Source organism: Oncorhynchus mykiss, chromosome 23 (genome assembly GCF_057628025.1).
Source record: "Oncorhynchus mykiss isolate SJ-2025 chromosome 23, ASM5762802v1, whole genome shotgun sequence".
In the NCBI taxonomy this organism is placed as follows: Eukaryota; Metazoa; Chordata; class Actinopteri; order Salmoniformes; family Salmonidae; genus Oncorhynchus; species Oncorhynchus mykiss.
Window position 1 is genome coordinate 1,126,481 of NC_143044.1, and position 27,561 is coordinate 1,154,041.

Below are 27,561 nucleotides of genomic sequence, written 5' to 3' on the forward strand. Positions count from 1 at the left end.
GGAGTCCACCTCTGGTAAATTCAATTGATTGGACATGATTTGAAAAGGCACACACCTGTCTACATAAAGTCCCACAGATGAAAGTGCATGTCAGAGCAAAAACCAAACCGAGACAGGATTGTTTAGGCTTGATTGTGTCGAGGCACAGACCTGGGGAAAGGTACCAAAACTTTTCTGCAGCATTGAAGGTCCCCAAAAACACAGTGGCCTCCATCATTCTTAAATGGAAGAAGTTTGGAACCACCAAGACTCTTCCTAGAGCTGGTTGCTGGGCCAAACTGAGCAATCGGAGGAGAAGGGCCTTGGTCAAGGAGGTGACCAAGAACCCAAGGGTCACTCTGACAGAGCTCAGAGTTCCTTTATGGAGATGGGAGAACCTTACAGAAGGACAACCTTCTCTGCAGCACTCCACCAATCAGGCCTTTATGGTGGAGTGGCCAGACAGAAGCCACTCCACAGTACAAGGCATATGACTGCCCGCTTGGAATTTGCCAAAAGGTATCTAAAGGTCTCAGACCATGAGGCACAAGATTCTCTGGTCTGATGAAACTAAGATTGAACTATTTGGCCTGAATGCCAAGTATCACGTCTGGAGGAAATCTGGCACCATCCCTACGGTGAAGCATGGTGGTGGCAACATCATGCTGCAGGGACTGGGACACAAGTCAGGATTGAGGGAAGATGAACGGAGCAAAGTACAAAGAGATTGTTGATGAAAATCTGCTCCGGAACGCTCATGACGTAGGTCTAGGGCAAAGGTACACCTTTAAACTGGACAACGACCCTAAGCCCACAGCCAAGACAACGCAGGAGTGGCTTCGGGACAAGTGTGGCCTAGCCAGAGCCCAGACTTGAACACGATCTAACATCTCTGAAGAAACCTGAAAATAGCTGAGCAGCGACGCTCACCATCCAACCTGACAGAGCTTCAGAGGATCTGCAGAGAAGAATGGGAGAAACTCCCCAAATACAGGTGTGCCAAGCTTGTATCGTCATACCCAATTAGAATCGAGGCTGTAATCACTGCATCATGCTGTGGGGATGTTTTTCAGAGGCAGGTACTGAGAGACTAGTCAGGATCTGTGGCGACCTGTCATTCAGGGCAGAAGGGGCAGAGCCCCAACTGTTTTGAGCTCCACATTTTTAGCAAAATACATATACTGTAGATTATTTTTTTTCCTACTATGTTATTGACTTGTTTATTGTTTACTCCATGTGTAACTCTGTGTTGGTGTCTGTTCACACTGCTATGCTTTATCTTGGCCAGGTCGCAGTTGCAAATGAGAACTTGTTCTCAACTAGCCACCCTGGTTAAATAAAGGTGAACTAAATAAAAAAAATAAAAGGACCTTGTGAAGATGCTGGAGAAAACAGGTACAAAAGTATCTATATCCACAGTAAAACGAGTCCTATATCGACATAACCTGAACGGCTGAAGCCACTGCTCCAAAACCGCCATAAAAAAAAGCCTGACTACGGTTTGCAACTGCACATGGGGACAAAGTTCATACTTTTTTGAGAAATGTCCTCTGGTCTGATGAAAGAAAAATAGAACTGTTTGGCCATAATGACCATCGTTATGTTTGGAGGAAAAAAGTGGAGGCTTGCAAGGGTGGTGCGAGGGTGGCGGCATCATGTTATGGGGGTGCCTTGCTGTAGGAGGGACTGGTGCACTTCACAAAATAGATGGCATCATGAAGCAGGAAAATTATGTGGATATATTGAAGCAACATCTCAAGCCATCAGTCAGGAAGTTACAATTTGGTCGCAAATGGGTCTTCCAAATGGACAATGACCCCAAGCATACAGTCAGGGTATTGGAGTGGCCATCACAAAGCCATATAGCCTCAATCCTATAGAAAGTTTGTGGGCAAAACTGAAAAAGCGTTTGCGAGCAAGGAGGCCTACAAACCTGGCTCTGTCACACCTGCTCTGTCATGAGGAATGGGTCAAAATTTATCCAACTTATTGTGAGAAACTCGTGGAAGGCTACCCGAAATGTTTGACCCAAGTTAAACAATTTAAAGGCAATGCTACCAAATAATTATCTGCTGATTGTGCCCAAGAACACAAAGGCAACCTGCCTAAATGATTACAGACCCCTTTCACTCACGTCCCTAACCATGAAGTGCTTTGGAAGGTTGGAATGGTTCACATCAACACCATTATCCCGGAAATCCTAGACCCACTCCAATTTGGATACTGCCCAAACAGATCCACAGATGACGCAATCTATATTGCACTCCACACTGCCCTTTCCCACCTGGACAAAAGGAACACTTATGTGAGAATGCTTATCATTGACTACAGCTCAGCGTTCAACACCATAGTACCCTCAAAGCTCATCACTAAGCTAAGGATCCTGGGACTAAACACCTTCCTCTGCAATTGGATCCTGGACTTCTTGACGTGCCGCCCCAGGTGATGAGGGTAGGTAGCAACACATCTGTCACGCTGATCCTCAACACGGGAGCTCCACAAGGGTCCGTGCTCAGTCCCCTCCTGTACTCCCTGTTCAACCACGACTGCATGGCCAGGCACGACTCCAACACCATCATTAAGTTTGCAGACGACACAACAGTGGTAGGCCTGATCACCAACAACGACAAGACAGCCTATAGGGATGAGGTCAGAGACCCTGCCGTGTCGTGCCAGAATAACAACCTAAATCCCTCAACGTAACCAAGACTAAGGAGATGATTGTGAACTACAGGAAAAGGAGGACCGAGCACGCCCCCATTCTCATCGACGGGGCAGTAGTGGAGCAGGTTGAGAGCTTCAAGTTCCTCGGTGTCCACATCAACAACAAACTAGAATGGTCCAAACACACCAAGACAGTCGTGAAGAGGGCACGACAAAGCCTATTCCACTTCAGGAAACTAAAAAGATTTGGCATGGGTCCTGAGATCCTCAAAAGGTTTTATAGCTGCAACATCGAGAGCAACACTGGTTGCATCACTGCCCAGTACGGCAATTGCTCGGCCTCTGACCGCAAGGCACTACAGAGGGTAGTGCGTACGGACCAGTACATCACTGGGGCTAAGCTGCCAGCCATCCAGGACCTCTACACCAGGCGGTGTCAGAGGAAGGCCCTAAAAATTGTCAAAGACCCCAGCCACACCAGTCATAGACTGTTCTCTCTACTACCGCATGGCAAGCGGTACTGGAGTGCCAAGTCTAGGACAAAAAAGCTTCTCAACAGTTCTTACTGCCAAGCCATAAGACTCCTGAAAACAGGTCATCAAATGGCTACCCGGACTATTTGCATTGCGTTTTTCGGGCCTTCCTTTGACAACTGCCTGCTATTGAGGTCCTGGATGGCAGGGAGCTCGGCCTAAGTAATGTATTGGGCCATCCGCACCACTCTCTGTAGCGTTTTGCGGTCAAGTTCATCATGATTTATGTTCTAAATTATCCACAAAGTGGTTACTCATATCTGGCTATGGATATATTTAGCTGTTTTTGATGCATAATCCTTAGAAAATAATTTTCAGGTTAGAAAAAATGTCTGCTACAGTATATGCTAACTGCCGTTCGTTTAAACTGGTAGTTAATCTATGGGGGGGCAATATTCTGAATCTTTCCCGACGGGAAAGCGTGATTGGTGTTGCCATGGCATTTCCATTGCTTTGGTCGACTTCCTTTGATATATTTACCACATCCATAATTGTGAGTGAGTGATGTCATCTTTTCCTTAAATTCCAACCCTGGTCTGTCTCCACAGCACACAGTCACAAACGAATGCAAACAATCTGCTCTTCTGATAAACTGAGTCAAATCTGTCCTACTTTGAACAGTTTATTCATTCCTTTACTCATCACAGGGCTTGATTACTCACTGATGGCAGAGAAAACAGAGAGAGGAGGGGGTGAGGGTAAGTGTCAGAGAGAGAGAAAGAGAAAGACAGAATAAGATATAGCAGAAGAGAACTGAATTGCATGCACAGAAAAGGGAAGAGAGCAGAAAATGTAATAAAAATATGTTTAGAAAGTAGAATAAATCACCTTGTGCATGAGATGAGGAGCCAGTGAACATCTGTGATATGACACACATGCACATACATACAACCTATTCACGTGGCATGCAAAAGCACCAGCTGGTATGACACACTCAACACTCATTTCAATGTGAACATGATGGAGGGAGCGAGAGAGAGAAACAGAGAGATGGAAAGAGGGAGGCACCAGGTGGAAGTGCTTGTGTCAGAGAACTATGCTGACTAATGTTGGACAAGCATGCACACAGGCACACAGGCACACCCACACACACCCACACTTTCATCTTTGGTAGTAAAGCTTTTACTTGAACGCAAACACCATATAGTTATGGGGTCGTATAGAGGTTAGGGGTCAGGGACAGGGTTCAGAAACTGAAAGGATAAAAAGTGCCAGGTCTAACCAGGGCTGATTACGAACGTATCGTGTTATGAGTGGGAGTGATCGAGTGCACAATTCAGAGTAAAGGACACAAAACAGAGTGCAACCAGAGTGATGCCATCTCCCATCTAGAGGTTGAAGAGGTTGAGACACACAGGCAGATCTGTCATGTCTCTCTGTCATGGGTAGCTGAGGTAAGCAGAGCCCTGGACATTCGTTGGTTGGATAGCCAGCCAGGCATGGAATTGAGTGTTAAGTACAAATATAAGCAAATATTGACGAGGCACATTTTAATCTCTGTAATTTATTTGAAATAAACTTCAAAGAGGAACTTTTCTAAAGTGTCACGCATGTCATGTACAGCATACACATATATAGCAACAGCTATTTCTAGACTAGATAGAAGCAGTGGGACTCTTCATCAGCATAAATCAGATACAGTATATTGTTGATAAAACAACATCACCACTATGTGTGCAATTCAAAGACCTGAGACAGCTAGTTGAGATCAATAACAGATCAGGTTTGAATAACCTAAACATGAGTTTTACAGTCGGGACAGACTGCTCGGCCCGAAATGGAGTGAGTGACACAAGCGACAACGTTTAAGCAAGCTATAGCCAGCAAGCTAGCTAACTATTTTCCAATTAAGGCTTTCATTTAATTATTCATCTAATGTTGCTTGCTAGGTTATAGACATACAGTGCATTCGGAAAGTATTCAGACTGATTCCCTTTTTCCACATTTTGTTACGTTACAGCCTTATTCTAAAATGGATTAAACATTTTTCTTTCTCATCGATCTTCACACAATACCCCATAATGACAAAGTGAATAAAGGTTTTTAGAATTGTTTGCAAATTTATAAAACATAAAAAACATAAATACCTTATTTACATAAATGTTCAGAACCTTTGCTATGAGGCTCGCAATTGATTTCACGTGCATCCATTTACCATTGATCATCCTTAGATGTAGATGTTTCTACAATTTCATTGGAGTTCCCCTGCGGTAAATTCAATTGATTGGACATTATTTGGAAAAGCACACACCTATTTATATAATGTCCCACAGTTGACAGTGCATGTCAGAGCTCCGAGACAGGATTGTGTCGAGGCACAGATCTGGGGAAGCGAACCAAGACATTTCTGCAGCATTGAACGTCCCCAAGAACACAGTGGCCTCCATCATTCTTAAATGGAAGAAGTTTGGAACCACCAAGACTCTTCCTAGAACTGAGCAATCGGGAAAGAAGGGCCTTGGTCAGGGAGGTGACCAAGAACCTGATGGTCACTTTGACATCAGGTTCCTCTGTGGAGATGGGAGAACCTTACAGAAGGACAATCATCTCTGTAGCATTCAACAAATCTGGCCTTTCAGGTAGAGGGGCCAGACAGAAGCCGCTTGGAGAATGCCAAAAAGCACCCAAATGACTCTATGACCATGAGAAACATGATTCTCAGGTCTGATGAAACCAAGATTGAACTCTTTGCCCCAAATGCCAAGGGTCATGTTTGGAGGAAACCTGGCACCATCCCTACGGTGAAGCACTGTGGTGGCAGCATCATGCTGTGGGGATGTTTTAAAGCAGCAGTGACTGGGAGACTAGTCAGGATTGAGGCAATGATGAACGGAGCAAAGTACAGAGAGATCCTTGATGAAAGCCTGCTCCAGAGCGCTCAGGACCTCAGACTGGGGCGAAGGTTCACCTTCCAACAGGAGAACGACCCTAAGCACACAGCCAAGACAACGCAGGAGTGGCTTCGGGCCAAGTCTACAGAGGATCTACAGAGAAGAATGGGAGAGACTCCCCAAATACAGGTGTGCCATGCTTGTAGCGCCATACCCAAGAAGACTCCAGCCTCAAAGGTGCTTCATCAAAGTACTAAGTAAAGAGTCTGAATACATGTAAATGTGATATTTCAATTATTATTATAAAAATAAAAATAAAGTGTTTTTGCTTTGTCGTTATGGGTTATTGTCTGTAGATTGATGAAACATTTAAAAAAAAACATTTAAAAAAAAAACATTTTTCAACCACTCCACAAATTTCTTGCTAACACACGATAGTTTTGGCAAGTCGTTTAGGACATCTACTTTGTGCATGACGCAAGTAATTTTTCCAACAATTGTTTACAGACAGATTATTTCACTTATAATTCACTGTATCACAATTCTAGTGGGTCAGAAGTTTACATACACGAAGTTGACTGTGCCTTTAAATAGCATGGACAATTCCAGAAAATTATGTAATGGCTTTAGAAGCTTCTGATAGGCTAATTAACACCATGAGTCAATTGGAGGTGTACCTGTGAATGTATTTCAAGGCCTACCTTCAAACTCAGTGCCTCTTTGCGTGGCATCATGGGAAATCAGCCAAGACCTCAGAAAACTAATTGTAGACCCAGGCAAGTCTGGTTCATCATTGGGAGCAATTTCCAAACGCCTGAAGGTACCACGTTCATCTGTACAAATAATAGTACGCAAGTATAAACACCATGGAAACACGCAGAAGTCATACCGCTGAGGAAGGAGACGAGTTCTGTCTCGTACAGATGAACGTACTTTGGTTCGAAAAGTGCAAATCAATCCCAGAACAACAGCAAAGGACCCTGTGAAAATGCTGGATGAATCAGGTACAAAGGTATCTATGTCCACAGTAAAAAAGAGTCCTAATATCGACATAACCTGAAAAGCCGCTCAGCAAGGAAGAAGCCACTGCTCCAAAACCTCCATAAAAAAATCTAGACTAAGGTTTGCAACTGCACATGGGGACAAAGATTGTACTTTTTGGAGAAATGTCCTCTGGTCTGATGAAATAAAAATAGAACGGTTTGGCCATAATGACCATTGTTATGTTTGGGGGGAAAAGGGGGAAGCTTGCAAGCCTGAAGAATACCATCCCACAAAATAGATGGCATCATGAGGAAGGACAATTATGTGGATATATTGAAGCAAAATTTCAAGACATCAGTCAGAAGTTAAAGCTTGGTCGCAAATGGGTCTTCCAACGAATAAAGACCCCAACCATACTTCCAAAGTTGTGGGAAAATGGCATAAGGACAACAAAGTCTAGGTATTGGAGGGGCCATCAGAAAGCCCTGAAATCCTATAGACAATCTGTGGGCAGAACTGAAAAAGCATGTGCTAGCAATGAGGCATACTCAACTGACTTAGTTACACCAGCTCTGTCAGGAGGAATGGGCCAAAATTCACCCAACGTATTGTGGGAAGCTTGTGGAAGGCTACACAAAATGTTTGACCCAAGTTAAACAAGGCTGGTAACTCTAATGAACTTATCCTCTGCAGCAGAGGTAACTCTGGGTCTTTCTTTCCTGTCGCGGTCCTCATGAGTCCTAGTTTCCTCATAGCGCTTGATGGTTTTTGTGACTGCACTTGAAGAAACTTTAAAAGTTCTTGACATTTTCCAGATTGACTGACCTTCGTGTCTTAAAGTAATGATGGACTGACATTTCTCTTTACTTAGTTGAGCTGTTCTTGACATAATATGAACTTGGTCTTTTACCAAATAGGGCTATCTTCTGTTTGCCAACAGATGTCAATTTTTTTGTGTAAACACTGTTTAGGCTACATGCATTAACCCTCCACCACACCACTGGATGTGACCACAAGCAACAGTGTGAACCAAAGATATTATGAGGCACCCACAAAGAGCATCTGTGCAAATACACATCGCTTCACACTTCTCTAATGTGATTGCTGCATGACAACTACTGCTGAGGAAATTCTCTCACTTTGCACTTTCTTTGTTTGTTTCTATTTGCTAATAGTAATTTACTGTATATCTCATATCGCTGAGTCTACTTTTAAGGCCTGATACAAACAAAAAAACGGGTTGGAATCTGTAGATTTTAATCCAGGACTTGAGCAGGTCAGGGGGACAGGAGTACAGCAACACGAGAGGAGGTTTGAAGTGAGAGACAGAGGAAGGGGAACAGGAGAAAGAGAGAGGGAGTGAGAAGAGCGGAGACAGTGGGAGTGAGAGAAACCATCTGAAACAGATATTAAATCTCTGCTGCCTGGTTAAATCAAGGTGAAATTGAAAAAATAAATAATAATAACAATATACTTATATTTAGGGGACCAAGCCTGGTCCCAAGTAGCTACAGTGTGTATGCTTTTGTTCCAGCCCTACACTAACACACTTGATGCAACTCATCACAGTCCTGATGAGAAACTGGTTGGTGTAATTTGGTGTGTTAGTGAAGGACTGGAAATGAACCCAGCACAACGTGTAGCTGATGTGTATGACTCTGATTGCACTAAACTAAGACTATGGTGACATGCGGTGGTTCAGATTTAGTATTACAGTTTAGCCACACCACCATAACCTCAGTTCATTTCTACTATTCAGTCTGCTCCATCTGAATAAAGAAAATATGATTTTAAGGCAAAGGTTTCACAAATGATGTGTGGCTCAGTTGGTAAGAACACAATGCCAAGGTCATGGTTTAATTCTCACAAGGATCAAGTACACATACATACTTTGAACTTGCTCCTGTACTGTAAATCGCTTTGCTTTGAATAAGTGTCTGCTAATTGGGCATTCCTGTAGATTGGATTAATTGGATAGATATAAACAATATGGTAATATCTTCATCTTGCCTTTTGAATAGCTGGGTGAAAAAGTTGCCGTTTTGTACACTCCCATCCAATCCTCTCAAATATACAGGAATGACTAGGAACAAGGGTCTTGGCCAGGGGTTGATTTGGAATTCAGCACTGGTGAATGTCGTGTACAGTCCAATTGATACCAACAGAGGGCAGCCTAACCAAGGTGGAGCCAGGTGGAGTTACATCTCATCATCAGTGTTGGACCACAAAGAGGAAGTGCAAAAATATTGAACTATTGTCATTTTCACAAAACAAGAGTAAAGACATACTTTTTATTCGACCTGCTGTTCTATGTTAAATTCCCTTCAGCCTATGAAGGCCAGCGTTTAAAAAGGAACTGCACCTGCTGATTTGGCCTTGGTTTTTGCCTTGATCTTCTAGAAATGCAGGTGGCCATGACAGAAGCCAAACTTGACATCATACCATAGATACTGATATACTAATATAACAATGTGCACCTTTCATTGTCATTCACAGCCGATACAGATACTGTGCCTATCTGCATTTTGTCTGCTGGTAATGGGGCTACATTGACAAACAGAGTGGTCATTCTGTACTTTCTTGTGTGGTGTCCTGTATACAACAAGAGTTCCCTGATCCTGGTGCAGAATACACAGGGATTCTCCCTCCCCATATTGACAGATACCAATTCAATTCAATAGTAAAAAAGACAATACAAGTAAAAGTTGTGTCTAGTAAAAATGTTATGCCGAGTGCCAGGTCTCCCTCCACTCAGAGACGTCCGTATCAAGCCTGCCTGTCAGTCAGGACTCCATCACATCATCTTGCAAGTCTCCAAGTGCTGGCTCAATAGATGCATCTGTGAACACATACACAGTCACTGTTCTATTACCAATGGCAGTTAGGAAAGGTGATATTTGACAAACAAACATACACTACGTTGAAGTTTGAACAGGTCAGACTAAATCTACCTAATTTGGGTCTCCCCATTGACGACCGTTGGTGAGCAGGCAAGAGGTGAAACTGGAGGTGAGGTCTTTGCCAGAGCCCCACTGATTGGCAAGGCAGCATTGATCAGCTCCTTGCCCCTCAAAGTTACTGGTCGGTCACACAAACACACACACAGAGCAATGATTACATTATCAATGGTGGTTATGATTAGCATGGTGGAACCAACCTGATCGCTGCATTCACCTTTCTATTTCACTTCATATATCATGATATGTGAAGTTAAATAGAATGGTAAACCCATAGATCAGGCTAGTTATGTAGGTGATTTGGGACAAATCTCAAAACTGTTTCGGTCAAACGTCATCATCCTGATTCAAGTGCCCTCCCTGTTCCATTTATACGAATGCTCACAGCGAGGGGAATAGACAGCCAAGTGGTAAATTACATTTTGTTATGTAGAAAGGACAAAGCTTTTTTATAATGCACTTCACAACCAAAATGACTACTACTTGTATCTGCTTTGCTGGGTAATTAACCGACTAGTTTATCAAACAGGGTATTTTTTCATACAACTTTCCACATAACACACATTACCGTTGTTGATGAAGCCATATTTGTCATTATGGCAGGGTCAAGCTAATTCAAGGTCGTCACTAATTACCACAGCCACAAAGTCATAAAGCCTTTCTATTCCTAAAGTCTTATTAAAATCTTATTTTAAACCTACCCTTAACCACACTGCTAACCTTAATTTAGGTCAAAAAATCACATTTTTGTTTTCATACTGTACCAATCAAAAGTTTGAACACAGCTACTCATTCTAGTTTTTATTTATTTACCATTTTGTACATTGTAAAACAGACATCAAAACTATGAAATAACACTTATGGAATCATGTAGTAACCAAACAGTTTTAAACAAAACAAAATATATTTTAGATTCTTCAAAGTAGCCACCCTTTGCCTTGGTGACAGCTTTGCACACGCTTGGCATTCTCTCAACCAGCTTCTCTTGGAATTAATTTCCAACAGTCTTGAAGGAGATCCCACATATACTGAGCACTTGTTGGATGCTTTTCCTTCACTCTGCCGTCCAACTCATCCCAAACCATCTCAATTGGGTTGAGCCCTTACACAGCCTGGAGGTGTGTTGCGTCATTGTCCTGTTGAAAAACAAATGATAGTCCCACTAAGCACAAACCAGATGGGATGGCATAATGATGTGGTAGCCATGCTGGTTAAGTGTACTTTGAATTCTAAATAAATCACAGACAGTGTCATCAGCAAAGCACCCCCACACCATCACACCTGCTCTTCCATGCTTCACTGTGGGAACCACACATGCGGAGATCATCCGTTCACCTACTCTGCGTTTCACAAAAACCCAGCAGTTGGAACCAAAAAACTCAAATTTGGACTCATAAGACCAAAAGGACATATTTCCACCGGTCTAATGTCCATTGCTCGTGTTTCTTGGCCCAAGCAAGTCTCTCTTATTGGTGTCCTTTAGTAGTGGTTTCTTTGCAGAAATTCGACCATGAAGGCCTGATTCACACCGTCTCCTCTGAACAGTTGATGTTGAGATGTGTCTGTTACTTGAACTCTGTGAAGCATTTATTTGGGCTGCAATTTCTGAGGCTGGTAACTCTAATGAACTTATCCTCTGCAGCAGAGGTAACTCTGGGTCTTCCTTTCCTGTGGCGGTCCTCATGAGTCCTAGTTTCATCATAGCACCTGATGGTTGATATTTTTTGCAACAGCACTTGAAGTTCTTGACATTTTCCGGATTGACTGACCATGTCTTAAAATGTCTTATTTGAGCGGTTCTTGCCATAATATGGACTTGGTCTTTTACCAAATAGGGCTATCTTCTGTATACCACCCCTACCTTGTCAAAACACAACTGATTGGCTCAAATGCATTAAGAATGAAATAAATTCCACAAATGAACTTTTAACAAGGCACACCTGTTAATTGAAATGCATTCCAGATGACTACCTCATGAAGCTGGTTGAGAGAATGCCAAGAGTGTGCAAAGCTGTCATCATGGAGAAGGGTGGCTACTTTGAAGAATCTCAAATATATTTTGATGTGTTAAACATGATTCCATATGTGTTACTTCATAGTTTATGTTTTCACTATTATTCTACAATGTAGAAATGGTAAAAATAAAGAAAAACCCTTGAATGAGTAGGTGTGTCCAAACTTTTGACTGGTACTTTAAATGTTTACAATAGCCAATTTTGACTTTGTGGCTGTTGTAACTAATGGAAACCCAAAATCTATGCTTAGCAGATGACTGTACATTAGCTCCAGATTAGATTAGATTAAGGCCATTGAAGCCGTTATGGTTTGTTGATCTTAGTCCACTGTACAACTCAGACTCATTATTTAGTTTTGCCCTAGACAATACAGAATACACTTGTATGAGCTATGAACTAACTTCCAAGTCCAACGTTAGCTATTTATCTAACATTAGTTAGCCTGTGACCAGCTAGCCTGCCTTGCAAGCATTATCAGATAATTACGTTACATAACCAGCAGTATCTAGACAATAAACAATAAACTTGCATGAGCTAAAGACCTAACTAAGTTGTAATGAAGTAGCTAGCTAGCTAGTAGGTAATGTTAGCTAAAACTTTAGCTAGGCTGCCTTGCTTTATCACAAGATAGCTACCAACATAACCAGCAATAACATTATCTAATGTCGTTAGCTAAACTATACAATAGAGGTCATTATAGTCCAATATCTCTGGTTATAATCACCACCACTGGTCGTTGCACACCAAGCTAGCATTACTGGTGCAGACAAACTCCAAGCACCTATTTCGCATACTGATTTATTTCGCAGGGCATGCAAACAATAGAACTTTGGTTGTGGAGGCATGGTCAATCCGTATAGGTCCCTTGATCCTTTGAAAGCGTTGGGGGCGATAAAACATAGGAGTTCTATTCGATAAAGGGAAACGATTTGCAAATGGAGCTTGGCAAAACGGGACATGATTTGTTGATGGGTTGTAATCCAAACCCAACGTTTATTTACTCGTTGTGACACACTGAGGTTCCAAACTCTATTTTAGACGAGACAAAATGATCCTATTTACACTGTGTGGTAAATTTTTTCACTAGAATAAATGTTTCGGACTCATATCGATGTCACATAGGCCATTTTCAAAGGGATTAATTGCTTTTTAGGGGCAGTCGCTCTTTATAAGGGAAAAGAGAAAGTCATCCACACACAAATGCACTCACGCAGCAGCAGTTATACTAGACTATAGATTACTAGTGTGAACAAGATTAGAAGAGAACTTCTGTCTGCTTGATTCTCTTTCTTGCTCTCTCATTTGGCTGTGTTCTCTCCCCCCACTCTCCCTTAACTTCTTGTATACCGTGTGCGTGCATTCGTGTGAGCATGTGGAACCACACCAGGGCTTACACAAACCAGATACAGCTAGTGTGCAGCTATGTCGGAGGGTTTGGAGCATTTTGGCTCTGGAGGAGAGACGAGGATCAGGGTACAGATTGAGGTGGCTCAGAAGGTTTTGATGTGTTTGGGAATCACTCGGATCACCTCACTGGGGAACCAGTGGTATTCACACCACTCTGAAATATTTAATATGACACACACATATTCTCCAATTATCTCTCCATCTCTCCCTGTTTCTAAGGTTTTCTACTATTGGCCACAGTACCACTCACTCTGTTCTCCTCTGTGCATAGATTACCACACCCCCTCGCATTAGTAAGGGCCTTCTAAATAGAGTCTACCTGATTGTCTCCTAGGAATATATTTACTTGTCCATTCCTACTGTAAATAGAAAAAATAGAAAAACCATTTAGCGACTTAAAGTAATGCGTGCACAGTTGTTTTTATGTAACACCTCGAATCACGTTTGTTGAGCGGCTTGTACTTCTTTCGTTCCAGATATAGATGTTTGTGTGAGTGCGTGCATATGTGTGAATATCAGACACTGAGATCTACCAGTGTGTGTGTATGTAGGAATCTTTCTGGAGCAGGAGAGTGCTTACTCCGCCCCCACCCCTCAGTCACATTGTTTGGACAACGGTGTGTGTGTGTGTGTGTGTGTGTTTGTAGCTGTGAGTGTTTGTGTGTGTATGTATGTGTGTGAGAAATTAGGGGTCAATGTGCAGCATGGACTAATATGACAAAGATGTTAAGTAGCCTAATAATGAACGCATGTATTGACAGATTTGTACTTACACTGCCGTTTAGAGTTCCTTTGTCCAGTGTCTGTGTTCTTTTGCCCATCTTAATATTTTCTTTTAATTGGCCAGTCTGACTGAGATATGGCTTTTTCTTTGCAACTCTGCCTAGAAGGCCAGCATCCTGGAGTCGCCTCTTCACTGTTGACATTGAAACTGGTGTTTTGCGGGTACTATTTAATGAAGCTGCCAGTTGAGGACTTTGAGGCGTCTGTTTCTCGAACTAGACACTCTAATGTACTTGTCCTATTGCTCAGTTGTGCATCGGGGCCTCCCACTCCTCTTTCTATTCTGGTTAGAGCCAGTTCTGTGAAGGGAGTAGTACACAGCGTTGTACGAGATCTTCAGTTTCTTGACAAATTCTCGAATGGGATAGCCTTAATTTCTCAGAACAAGAATAGACTGACGAGTTTCAGAAGAACGTTCTTTGTTTCTGGACATTTTGAGCCTGTAATCGAACCCACAAATGCTGATGCCCCAGATACTCAACTAGTCTAAAGAAGGCCAGTTTTATTGCTTATTTAAATGGCATAACAGTTTTCCACTGTGCCAACATTGTTGCAAAAGGGATTTCTAATGATCAATTAACCTTTTAAAATTCGAAACTTCAATTAGCTAACACAACATGCCATTGGTACGGCAGGAGTGATGGTTGCTGATAATGGGCCTCTATACGCCTATGCAGATATTCCATTTAAAAAATCAGCCGTTTCCTCCACAATAGTCATTTACAACATTACCAATGTCTACACTGTATTTCTGATAAATGTTATGTTATTTTAAATGGACAAAAAATGTGCCTTTCTTTCAAAAACAAGGACATTTCTAAGTGACCCCAAACTTTTGAACGGTAGTGTATATAATAAATACAGAAATATATGGAATAAATAATACTGATTCAACTATTTGGCTAATATTAGGTCTAGGCCTGATCCATTTTAATTACAGTTAGTGACATTCTTTTCGTGGTTGGTGGAGGCGCCTTTCATTCCAAAACAACGTAATTCTCATTCATCACAGGGCTCTGAATAGCACTGTAATTGGTCAGTTATTAAATGTAGCATAACATTAAAATACCATTATAGAAGGTAAAGTCAAAATCCAAAATGGTAAATAAAGACCACCGGTCTGTAAATGAAGAACGGTATATCGTGTTTTACCATACCGTCCAGTCCTAATGGAGAGTGGACTGCTACTAAGTGGACCACTTACAGTGCTACTATAATTCCACAGCTATATACTTAAATTCCCAGCAAGCCTTAACACCTACTAGACTAGAGCTTTCTCAAGGAGCTCTCTGTACATCTTATTTAAGTGCACTCAACTCCACCTCTCCTTTTCTATGTCTCTTCACTTTCTCGCCTTGTTTTAAAAAATTTAACTAGGCAAGTCAGTTAAGAGCAAAATGTTATTGACAATGACGGCCTACCCTCCCCTAAACCGGACAATTGTGTGCCGTCCTATGGGACTCCCACTCACAGCCGGTTGTGATACAACCCATGATGCAACCAGGGATTGAACCAGGGTCTGTAGCAACACATCTAGCACTGAGATGCAGTGCCTTAGACCACTGCACCAATCAGGAGCTGTCAATAGCACAGACTTTGCTGATAGCTATTTTATTGATGATTTTTCTTTTTACTGTGACTGTGATATGTGGTTGGCCCACCAAGCTATGTTAAGATGAACGCACTAACGGTAAGTTGCTCTGGATAAGAGCGTTGGCTAAATTACAAAAATGTAAATGTCTCTCTCGCCTTGATCTCTCTCTTTCCTTATGAAGTGTCAGTACTCCTGGCTGCCCCCCCCCTTCCTCTGAAGTGTCGTCTCTAGTCATAGTACTCTCATGCATCTCTCTTTCTCTCTCTCTCTCCCTCCCTCTCTCTGAAGTACAGCCTAGCAGCTACCAGCTTTCTCCTCTCTCCTCTTATCACACAAACACAGACAGCAACTCCCACTGGAAAACACCCCTCTCTCTTTATACCTCTCCATTCTCCTCTCTCGTTCTGTCTACCCCTCTCTATTTCTAACTACCTCTGTTTCTCAACGTCCTCAAAGCCCACATGTTTAGAACAGAGAGAACTACAGGAGCCAAAGAGGGGCACACTCACAACAACAACAAGTGTGATTAGTCAGTGTAATGACCTTAAACTAGAGAGAGACAAAGGGTAAATTCTACACAGAAAGTCTCAATATTGTCCCAGACACAAACACACATGCTCTGTTCATATCAGCCCAACTGTTGGCTACAAGGGGTTTAGGGGAATACCCGGGCACTGGGGACTGTAAGCTGGCAAATACAAACACACACTCACTGCCCAGGTAATCCTCAGGCTGTGATCGTACCAGTTCTGGGAATCAGTTATCAGAATCACGGCTCAGAAACCTGAGGTAATTTATATAGCTTGAACCCATGCACGCACGCACACACACACACACACACACGCACGCGCACACGCACACGCACACACACACACACACACACACGTGTCCGACACACTCTCTCTGTAGACAATATACCCTGTGTCAAACTTAGACATTAGATGTGTTGAGGTCAATATGAACACACTCAACTGAGCACTTCATGTATGACTTAATTCAAGCTAATAATAAAACAAATTATCATGAGAAAACCACAGCAAAAACAAAGAAGAATCACAAAAAATACAGAGTGTGAAGTTAGAGTAAAAAATGTATCTTAGAAAAGAAACAGATATTTTGATTTGCTAGGTATCAAGCTAGCTAACGTTAGTTCACATTAGCTTGCTTGTCTAAAGTCCAGCAGCTAGCCTCTCTAGCTAGCTAGGTAGCTAACACCAGTCAGCTGAAAGCTAGTTAGCTAACAAACAGGCAGAGAAAGGTAGCTAGTTATATTCCTTTATGAAAGGTTTGTTACACAAATAATGTTTGCCATTATCTAGCTAGCTAAAGCCAGATAACAACAGCTGACCTCAACACAGAAGCTAGCTAACGATAGCTAGCTCACGTTCAAATGCATTTTTCCACAAAACATAGCTAGCTAGCTAATGTAAACTCACCCCATTCAGTACAAATGTGCGCAACCGCAACATTCAAACGAGGCTACAAAGAAAACTAATGGGACTGTAGCGACTGTGTTGACGTCAAAATGGTGGGTGTGAACTAGGTTTCGATTCAAGCATTGATCAACATGGTAATGGCTCTATAGTATTGGAGAAAGTTGAAAAAACTGACCCTCCGTTACATCTTGACGTGTCATGTCGTAACGTACAGCATGCATAAAGCAACTATTTATGTCTTACAATCTCTCTCCACCAGGTGTAGCACTTCTATCATCCCTTAAAAACAATAAATGGATAGTGATGTGGGTAAGGGGGATACCTAGTTAATTTTTCGTCATCATTGCATGCGATCATCATTCTCAAAGCCGCTGTTGACTTCTAAGATCACTTTAGCACTGCCCTAAAAACCCGATTCAAATTCGACACAAACCTTCAAATAGGTATGTAATGACACATTATATAAACTCTTTATAGTGTTTTATTTATAGTTTAGAGGCGATAAGGTGATAAGTTGGACAGATCGAGTGAAAAAAAGCAATCTCTCCTTCTCACTATCACGCATTAGTTTCGCTTCCCCACCCGCCATTTTTAAAAAGACCCGACGGGGCTCATTGCCTGCTTGAATTATGCAGAAACGGGCAGCGTTTAGGTCATATAATTGATTCTGTTGGAAAGGGAAGAAATTGTGCTTTACAATGGTATTGACATTACAGTTGATCTGGAAGTATTGCGTTTTTGGGGCGCTAAAATAAGGGCAATTGTACGGACCAAGGCGATGTACGAGTTTACGTGAGTTTACGTTGTATCAGTAAAAAAAAAAAAAAAAAAAAACATATCTTAGTCCAAATATGTGCTTATCAACAGTGCCAAACTAACAACTCTGCCATTTGACTATGTTGATTGTACAGCTGAAGTTGGAAGTTTACATACACTTAGGTTGGAGCCATTAAAACTAGTTTTTCAACCACTCCACAAATTTCTTGTTAAACAAACTACAGTTTTGGCAAGTCGGTTAGGACATCTACTTTGTGCATGACACAAGTCATTTTTCCAACAATTGTTTACAGACAGATTATTTCACTTATAATTCACTGTATCACAATTCCAGTGGGTCAGAAGTTTACATACACTAAGTTGACTGTGGCTTTACACAGCTTCGAAAATCCAGACAATTATGTCATGGCTTTAGAAGCTTCTGATAGGCTAATTGACATCATTTGAGTCAATTGGAGGTGTACCTGTGGATGTATTTCAAGGCCTACCTTCAAACTCAGTGCCTCTTTGCTTGACATCATGGGAAAATGTAAAGAAATCAGCCAAGAATTGTGGACATCCATAAGTCTGGTTCATCCTTGGGAGCAATTTCCAAATGCCTGAAGGTACCACATCTGTACAAACAATAGTACGCAAGTATAAACACCATGGGACCACGCAGCTGTCATACCTCTCAGGAAGGAGAAGGGTTCTGTCTCCTAGAGATGAACGTACTTTGATGCGAAAAGTGCAAATCAATCCCAGAACAACAGCAAAGGACCTTGTGAAGATGCTGGAGGAAACGGGTACAAAATAATCTATATCCACAGAGGGCATCTTTGAGAAGCATTTGATAGTATTCTGTATTGGCATTACCATGGAATTTAAAAACTTTTTTGTAAAACAAATAGTATATGAGATTGATTTTAAGGAATTTGGCTTAATTAATTTGATTAATATTATGGTGTTTCCATTCAGAGAAAAATTCAGACCGTTTCGCTCTCGGAGCGCAGTAGGGTTGATTTGAGTGTTCTGGCCTTACAACGGCAGTCAAGTACCCAAGCTAACGTTGGCTAGCTACTTTCACAAATGAGACCACTCTGACGATTTTACTCACCCTAGCAGAACTGGTAAGGCAGTTTTCGTGTTAACCAGAGCGTTGGTGACTGTAAATGTGCTGCTGGAAACAATTTAATTATGCTTTTTTCCCGATGTTTACTGACACCGGCCATATTCAACGGGTGTTGAGCGCTCATAAAGTAATTATTCTGCGCTCTGGTACACTCAGACGAGAGTGCTCTGAAATCTGTGCAGATAGTAGCCTGGACACATTACATTTTTAACAGCGTTCTTTTCTGATAAAAACTAGCTCATTGCATCCACCGTGGAGCCCAGTTTCATAATATGACAACATTTCCCAGCTGCTTGCTGTTGTTTGGAAGTAATCGTGAAAAAACAGGCCTTATATTAGTGCATTTTTCTCCCTGCCAGCTCCTATTAGTTCTATTGAGCCACGTGGCACCAACTCGCCTTCCGAACGTTCTATTCCCAGCTTATTGTTCAACGTCTCAATGCCTGTTTCGCTATTGTTGGCAATGAAACCTGTTCACGTTGTTTTATAGTTAAATTGTAAACAATGAAATGTAGACAACAAAAATAATATTGGAACTCTGCGGTTTTCCCATTGTTTCCTATCGGGGAAATATAGGCATGTCTGTTTCGCCAAATATCTCGCAATGTGTACATTTAGATTTTTTTCAAGTTGGGCGTAACCGGTGTGAAATGGTTAGCTAGTTAGCATGGTGCGCGCTAATAGCATTTCAATCAGTGACGTCAATCGCTCTGAGACCTGGAAGTAGTTGTTCCCCTTGCTCTGCAAGGGCTGCGGTTTTTGTGGCGCGATGGGTAACGATGCTTCGAGGGTGGCTGTTGTCTATGTGCGCAGCACTAGCTAACATACCGGTACATACTGCTTTAATGATATGCTATGTGTGATAGGAGGGTCTGTGATAGAAGTTTTTTTTCCACACCTAGCTCGGCTATTAGACTGTTCTTTAGTAAAGGTTGTTCAGCTATTAGCTCTCCTCATCATTCTGCTCCTGAGTGACTCGCTTGTGCGCGTGCTGGCAGGCAAAAATAAATCTAAAATCATTGTTCTGAAAGCAACTTTTTTTCCGAAACAAGGGAAGTCAAAGCGGACACCTACGAAGATGTCATCTCAGGTTAGCAGCACTGGGCTGTATTGACGTATCCTAAAAATGACATCTGCTGCTTTATATTGAACGGTCATAGCTCAGTATTTGTTTTCATATCTATAAAAATAAGCTGTTTTCTTTACTTTCAGAGAGCCCGTTGACCAAGGGGTCGAAAATGTAGATATTGCCAGATGTTCACTGTCCGAGGAACAGGCCGTGGAAGCTTTACTGCTGGAGAAAGTGTCCATAATCAGAGGTAATGAAACTGTTCTGTTATCTTTTTCTCCATCTCTGCCTGTCTTGTTATACATGGAACCTGTCTCACATGCATTAATTAAGGTGTCAGATTTAAAATTTTCAGATTTACACAACATAAACACAGCCATTTTCAATGGACTATCTGTTGCTGCCAAGACATGATTTCCCTGGAGGTTAGCCTTGCAATAACCAAGTGTTGAGACACAAAGCCCTCTATATTTAAATGTTTCAAGTACACTCTGATTGATGTCTGCATCACATACAGTATCTTCTATTGACATTATCTTCTATACTTTGTCCTCATGTGTCTGTTTTCCAGCATAAAGTACTCTGTAGCCACTTAGTGTGGACACCAGGTGAGACCACACACACAATAACAGTCTCTTCTTCACTTCATCCCACTCCCCCTTCTCCCTAAATCCTCTAGGATATAGCAGCTGTTTTGGTGAATCCCTCCCACATCTGAACTGGCTGACACAGAGGGCACAGCATGATCATAGGTGAGATGTCACTTGGTCGGGTCAACAGGAAGTATTGTTAAAGAGATGCTTCACATTGAAATGCAGACAGAGATGTAGTAGTCCCAGAGTTAATGATCCAAGGTCAGTTTTGCATTTCACCTCCTGATTTAAGATGCCTGACCATGTTAGAATAAGAAGAGAGAGGAAGCCAGTCCCTATATCGCCACCTCAGCCGCTCTTAAGATAACCTTCGGGCCAACTGGGTGCCCAAGGCTGGTTAGGAGACACCGCAATTGTGATGAACTGAGAGAATATTAGGGTAGCACTGTAATTCATGAATCATATGCTGTCTGCCGCTGTTCTTATCTCTTTCCCTTTCTGTCTTCTACAACTCTCTCACCACCTCGTCTTTCTTCCTCGTTTTATAATGCACACCACGTGTGCATTGAAGTACAGCTTGAAATTGTATTTATAATATTACAATTATCATAATTATAATGCATTCATGTATTTATAACACCTGGATAATGAACTTCTTTCAATAAAGCGTTTCCCATTCTCCACTGGTTGAAATTAAGTATCTCATTGAAATACTATCCTGTGTCCTCAGATTAATGCAGATGAAGGGGGTAAGATATGCATAGTTTTTTTTCAGTGTATATATATGAATTACAAATCAATCATGTTTCTAGTCTATTGCATAGTTACAATATGTAATCATTGATGTCTCAAGAGCATGAGTGGTAAACACTGTTGAAGTGTAAAACACTAAAACACTAATACATACAATGGGGAGAACAAGTATTTGATACACTGCCGATTTTGCAGGTTTTCCTACTTACAAAGCATGTAGAGGTCTGTACTTTTTAGCATAGGTACACTTCAACTGCGAGAGACGAAATCTAAAACAAAAATCCAGAAAATCACATTGTATGATTTTTTTGTAATTATTTTGCATTTTATTGCATGACATAAGTATTTGATACATCAGAAAAGCAGAACATAATTGTTGCAGGTTTCAATGCCAGGGTGGTAGCTAGCTATGTTACTTCAGCTGCATTGCAAGGCAAGCTTACATTCAATTTGCAGTAAATTGCTTTAGCTTGCTAGATTCGTTTCATCCACTGTTTCACAAGATATCAGCCTGGTTTGCTGGTTCTCTCAGGAGTCACAAAAACATTAAACAACACAAATTACAAATTCATTTTCCTAACACTAGACAGAACTTGCTAAATAGCAATTTTCATAAATGAACTTTATGACAAAATATGCACAAACGTTTGTCTATACATTAACTAACATATTCCTCTCAATTGTACAGTTTTAGCTTGACTCGCTATGACGTTATAACAACTTACATCTGTTTCCACCGTAATGTTTTGTCAGCCATCTTTGTTGAAAGCCACAAAGGCAAGGGTGGCTCGCGTCACAATTCGTCATTGGAACCACTCGGTATGATTGGTCATATGCATAATGAGTGATCTAACTCCCCCTTGTGGTGGTCTGGAGCAATGAAGCCGTGACGCTGAGTACCTCCAAGTCCCACGGTGCAAGCTCGCAACCTTTTAAAGGAGGAACCACTGTAACTAGCTAGCTAGCTATATTATAGGTAACTGTGCGGTGAAGTAAATCCATATGAAGTTGCTAAATTCATTTATAAAATGGGTGGTTGAGCTCTGAATGCTGATTGGCTGACTGCTGTGGTATGTCGGACCATATACCACAGGTATGACAAGACATTTATTTTTACTGCTCTAACTTTGTTGGTAACCAGTTTATAAAAGCAATAAGGCACCTCGGGGGTTTGTAGTAGTATATGGTCAATATACCACAGCTAAGGGCTCTATTTTTTTAGCCTTATTTTATCATGTAAGTTGATTGAGAACACACTCAATTACAGCAACAACCTGGGGAATAGTTGCAGTGGAGAGGAAGTGGGATGAATAAGCCAATTAGAAGCTGGGGATGATTAGGTGGCCATGATGGTCAGAATGGGAATTTAGCCAGGACACTGGGGTTAACACCCCTACTCTTATAATAAGTGCCATGGTATCTTAAGTGACCACAGAGAGTCAGGTCACCTGTTTAACATCCGGGATGCAGGGTGGTATGCTCTGTGTTGCGTCATGCCTAAGAACAGCCCTTAGCTGTGGTATATTGACCATATATTGTCCATATACCACACCCCCTTGGGCCTTACTGCTTAAATATAGCTCAGCGAGGAAATCACTGCTTTACCAGTACTAATGCGACTGCTGTCTTACCAAACGCAAAGCTGTCTCTACAGTAATAAACCTCGCTGTCAAAGGGAGTGTGTGTTTTCTAGCCATTGTGATACAAAATGTGAGAACTAATATTGTAGTTGCCTATATGCCATTTTCTCTTAGGCTACTATAGCCAGACACACCTTCCTTTACATGGAGAACCCTTGAGTATGATAGAATTTAGACTATACATTGATCCATGGCAGACGGACAATGTGACTATTCGCTAACTTTGTCAGTCAACAGACAACAATTCAGCCTCACTGAAATTTGTCCAGAAAAATGCAGTGTACACATTCCCTTGAGTAGCTTACTGTGAAGGTAGGCCTATGTCACTGTAAATAACATCACAACTCACACAAGCCCAGAAAACTGAGTGAGGATTCTCTCCCAAAAAATGCAATCAGGTCACCGTCCATTATTGTCCAACCCTACTAAAGTCCTTACCCCACATAGGTAAAGTAGAGTAGAGTCAGCATTACAACAAGGCTGGACAGTCATGGGTGGCTTGACCTGTGTGTTGATGTACACCGTGGAAAGGAATCTGACAGCACTGTCTTGACTGTATACAGAGAGAGAGAATCCCTGCCTGATTCTCAGGTCTCTGGGATAAGATGAGAACAGCAAAACTGTAATGTATGGACTACATCCATGACAGACATATTGACAGCAACCTACCTGTGTGTTTCATGTGTCTTACAGGACTGAGGACTCCTGGGCTGTGTGATGCAGACCAAGGACAAAGACTGAGCACGCAGCAATATTGTAATATTGACACAAAGTATGTGGATGAAATTGTAAAAAAAAATATACAGAATCACTGACTATGTCCATGTTTTGTTCTGCTCAATACCTGTTCTGATAATGTTTACAAAATCAACTACAATTACAAGCTGAACAAACAATGGAATGGAGAAAAAAATATAGTTATAGTCTTCTACTGAGCTCAGGGTCCTAACACACATTGATTACTGAGGGTTCCCGATGTTACAATATGTTTGAGGGGGGCCACATTGACATTTACATTATTATGGGGGTCCCTATGAGCACCACTGAAATGTGTCTGTGCTCTGACAAGCCACCACTTATAGTATATATATTTTGTTACAGGAACACTGTTATTGTTCAGAGAATATAAGCTAACTACTAATTTTGTACTCCATACACATCAGCAGTGTAATATCTGGCTGAAGTAGGATAATGCCAAGTAAATTCTTGCAAAACTGATAGCGCAAACCACCGCATTTAACCATGGCAAGGTGACTGGGAATATGTCAGGATGAAAACAGTGTAGTTAATCCCCCCGTAAGGCAATCAGACAGGCAAACCGTCAGTATAGAGACAAAGTGGAGTCGCAATTCAATGGCGTAGACATGAGCCGTACTGTATGTGGCAGGGTATACAGACAATCACGGACTACAAAAGGTAATACCAGCCACGTTGCCGACACCGACGTCTTGCTTCCGGACAAGGTGAACCCCTTCACCAGCTTTGAGGATAACACAGTGCCACCGACACGGTCTGCTACCAAGGACTGTGGGCTCTCCTTCTCTGTGCCGACATGAGTAGACATTTAAGCATTTAACCCTCACAAGGCTGCAGGCCCAGGCATCGCTAGCCGCGTCCTCAGAGCATGCGCAGACCAGCTGGCTGGAGTGTTTACAGATATATTCAATCTCACCCTGTCTTATTCTGCTGTCCCCACTTGCTTCAAGATGTCCACCATTGTTCTTGTACCCAAGAAAGCAAAGGTAACAACTAAATGACTATCGCCCCGTAGCACTCACTTCTGTCATCATGAAGTGCTTTGAGATGCTAGTTCTCATGGCTGGGGGGCAGTATTGAGTACCTTGGATGAATAAGTTGCCCAAAGTAAACAGCCTGCTCCTCAGTATCAGTTGCTAATATATGCATATTATTATTAGTATTAGATAGAAAACACTCTAAAGTTTCTAAAACTGTTTGAATGATGTCTGTGAGTATAACAGAACTCATATGGCAGGCAAAATCCTGAGTTGAAATCAAAACAGGAAGTGAGAAATCTGAGCTTTGTATGTATTCACCAGAGTCCCCAAAGAAATCCCCTTGAGATATGAATTATGTTGCACTGCCTAGGGGTTCCACTAGATGTCAACCAATAATATACATTTTAATGAGACTTGTATGGTGTTGTGGGAGTGAATGAGAGCAGAATGTATCAGGTGTCCATCAAGCAGCCATTTTCTGATCACGCTTATTGCGTTCCATTGCTCATGAAGACAAGAAGGAATACTCCAGTTGGAACTTTATTGAAGCTATATGTTAAAAACATCCTAATGATTGATTCTGTACTTAGTTTGAAATGTTTCTTCGACCTGTAATATAACTTTTTGAAGTTTTTGTCCGATATAACGCTGACCAGAATGAGCGCTTGGATATATATACCAAACGCGCTAACAAAAGAAGGTATTTGGACATAAATAACGGATAGTATCAAACAAAACAAACATTTATGGTGGACATTTATTGTGGAGTGCTTTCTGATGTAGATCATCAAAGGTAAGGGAATATTTATCATGTAATTTCTCGTTTATGTTGACGCCATCGTAGCGGCTATTGTGATTTTTTACTTCTGAGCGCCGTCTCAGATTATTGCATGGCTGGCTTATTCCGTAAAGTTTTTTTGAAATCAGACACAGCGGTTGCATTAAGGAGAGGTATATCTATAATTCCATGTGTATAACTTGCATTATCATCTCCATTTATGATGAGTATTTCTGTTGAATGATGATGTTTTTGGAACTAGTGAATGTAACGCGCAAATGTAAACTCATATTTCAATAAATATTAACTTTAACAAACAAAACATACATGTATTGTTAAACATGAAGTCCTATTAGTGTCATCTGATGAAGATCATCAAAGGTTAGTGATTCATTTTATCTCTATTTGTGCTTTTTGACTTTTTGGCTGGAAAAAAAATGGCTGGGTTTTTCTGTGGCGATGTGGTGACCTAACATAATCGTTTGTGGTGCTTTTGCTGTAATGCATATTTGAAATCGGACACTGTGGTGAGATTAACAACGAGAATAGCTTTAAAATGGTATGAGATACATGTATGCTTGAGGAATTTTAATTGAAATTGTTGATGTTTTGAAAATGGCGCCCTACACTTTGACTGGCTGTTGTCATATCGCTCCTGTTAACGGGATTGCAGCCATAAGAAGTTTTTTAAGGATCATATCACCAATTTGCTTACCGCCCCAAGAAATCCATAGACAATGCAATCGCCATTGCACTGCACACTGCCCTATCCCTTCAGGACAAGAGGAATACCTATGTAAGAATGCTGTTCATTGACTATAGCTCAGCATTCAACACCATAGTACCCTCCAAAGTCATCATTAAACTCTGAGCCTCTAGGTCTGAACCCTGCCCTGTGCAACTGAGTCCTGGACTTCCGGATGGTCGCCCCCAGGTGGTGAAGGTAGGAACCAACACCTCCACTTCACTGATCCTCAACACAAGCTCCCCACAAGGGCGCATGCTCAGCCCTTCCTGCACTCCCTGTTCATCCATGACTGCGTGGCCACACACGCCTCCAACTCAATCATGAAGGTTGTAGATGACACAACAGTAGTAGGCCTGATTCCCAACAATGGCGAGACAGCCTAGAGAGAGGAGGAGAGGGCCCTCAGTGTGGTTCCACGAAAATAACCTCTCACTCAATGTCGACAAGTCAAAGGAGCTGATCATGGACTTCAGGAAACAGCAGAGGGAGCACGCCCCTATCCACATCAACGGGACAGCAGTAGAGTAGGTGGAAAGCTTCAAGTTCCTCAGCGTACACATCACTGACAGTCTGAAATGGTCCACCCACACAGACAGTGTGGTGAAGAAGGCGCAACATCGCCTCCTCAAACTCAGGAGGCTGAAGAAATTTGTCTTGGCACCTAAAACCCTCACAAACGTTTACAGATGCACAATTGAGAGCATCCTGTCGGGCTGTATCACCCCGCCTGGTAGGCAACTCCCCGCCCGCAACCGCAGGGCTCTCCAGAGGGTGGTGTGGTCTTCCCAACACATCCCCGGGGGCACATAACCGGATACCTACAGCACCCGATGTCACAGGAAGGCCAAAAAGATCAAGGACAACAACCACCCAAGCCACTGCCTGTTCAACCCGCTATCATCCAGAAGGCGAGGTCAGCACTAAGCTGGGACCAAGAAACTGAAAAACAGCTTCTATCTCAAGGCCATCAGACTGTTAAATAGAATTAAATAGCTTCCACCCTGTTACATAACCCCATACCTTATAGGCTACTGCCCTAAATACATTGACTTGTAATCACTGGACACTTTATAATGGAACACTAGTCACTTTAATAATGTTTACATATTTTACTTTACTCATCTCATATGTATTCCCTATTCTATTCTACTGTATTTTAGTATATGCCACTAC

At 41.8% G+C, this 27,561-nt stretch overlaps 1 long non-coding RNA gene across 7 annotated transcripts in view; it reads left to right on the forward strand.

Moving 5' to 3' along the window:
* LOC149972456 (uncharacterized) overlaps positions 1-27,561 on the forward strand; it is an 80,411-nt gene that overhangs the window by 40,652 nt on the left and 12,198 nt on the right. For 3 of the 7 annotated variants that reach the window (XR_016490857.1, XR_016490858.1, XR_016490853.1), the window contains 3 exons: positions 20,284-20,390; positions 20,820-20,892; positions 23,820-25,962. This is a non-coding gene — a long non-coding RNA (uncharacterized LOC149972456). Of the gene's footprint in view, positions 1-20,283; positions 20,391-20,819; positions 20,893-21,463; positions 21,483-23,819; positions 25,963-27,561 lie in introns of those variants that run through there. The other 4 variants (XR_016490855.1, XR_016490856.1, XR_016490854.1 and 1 more) reach the window with 4 other exon arrangements.